The following is a 1,260-nucleotide window of genomic DNA, read 5'->3' on the forward strand; positions in this document are numbered from 1 at the left end:
TGTAGCCGATAGGGAGAGGGGTGTACTTGGGGACGAGAGCGGCAAGATGAGCTGGGGACGAGCGGCCATGGGCATGTTTAAGTAGGGAGGAATCCGACTCGAACCGATCTCCGCGCTGAAGCTTGCTCACCAGCAGGGGTTCCGATATTTTGTGTCATAGCTCGACGGGAGGGCGACGAAAGTGTCCCTAGCAGCGGCCTCGATTTCCGGGTAGTTCGGCAAGTGCGTATGCGCCTTCCAAATGTCGTTCACGTGGTAGTTCGGCACCTTCACCTGTGTTTCAACATGGCGTTCATGGCGAATTCATGGCTTCGCCGGTCTTCAGGAAGAAGCAACGCAACATACAGACCTGAGGTGCAAGGTAGCTCGACGGATTGACGTTCACGCCATCTGAGAACACGTTTTGAAGGTGCAAGCTTAGGAAGACGCAGAGAGTTACAATCGTTGTACGCAGTTTACTGTTCATTTTGCTTGCTTCTACGGTCACCCCTGCCTTAACTCCTAGGCTGATTCAGAAGTTCTCAAAGGCATCATACGTATATGCCATGCTAAAGAGAGGAGATCGATGTGAAGGTGAAACCAGTCGCAAACCGCGTTCAAGTTCGAACATCAAAGAAGTCAGCCAAAGCACAAGCTATTGCGCAGGTCAGTAAAAGATCTATCCAGCTGCATAATAACAGTTCGCCATATTCAAGGACTGTGGAAAATAATCAGGTAGCTGTTCACGTACGGCTGTTCCGTAGTGAGAGTGGGAGAGACGAATGCAGATGACCGTCATGTGTACCCTGCCTATATCACCGCGTCTGCGCTGGGATCTCACGTTACAAAATGTCGATGCAGATGGTACCTCAATCAGCAGTTATCGCCTCACGTCAAAGGTTCCAGTTGGACTACAACTCGAGGACTCATGCTTACGGGTTTAATGCGGAGTCGTCGTGTTAAGCACGCTGTTTTTCTAGCGCTTACTGTCCAGCCAGCCCTGGGGCGAGCATCAAACTAATTGTCAGCACGTATAGCAACCCAAGCACAAGCGCCCATGCCGTAAAACCAGCTGTCGTATGTGTCTCCTGCATCCAGCGTACGGCACCCCAACAAGCCGAGCGATCGGGCACAATCTTTAGGGCCGCATACATGATCATCCAAACCAACGAATTCCCACGATATTCCAGTCGAAAAGGGCAGATGCTTATCATGCGTCTGTTATGCATCAGCATGCAGCAAAACAACCATGGCCTTTCGTTGCGAAATAGGAACGAACTT

This window comes from Volvox carteri (assembly GCF_000143455.1).
Source record: "Volvox carteri f. nagariensis unplaced genomic scaffold VOLCAscaffold_537, whole genome shotgun sequence".
In the NCBI taxonomy this organism is placed as follows: Eukaryota; Viridiplantae; Chlorophyta; class Chlorophyceae; order Chlamydomonadales; family Volvocaceae; genus Volvox; species Volvox carteri.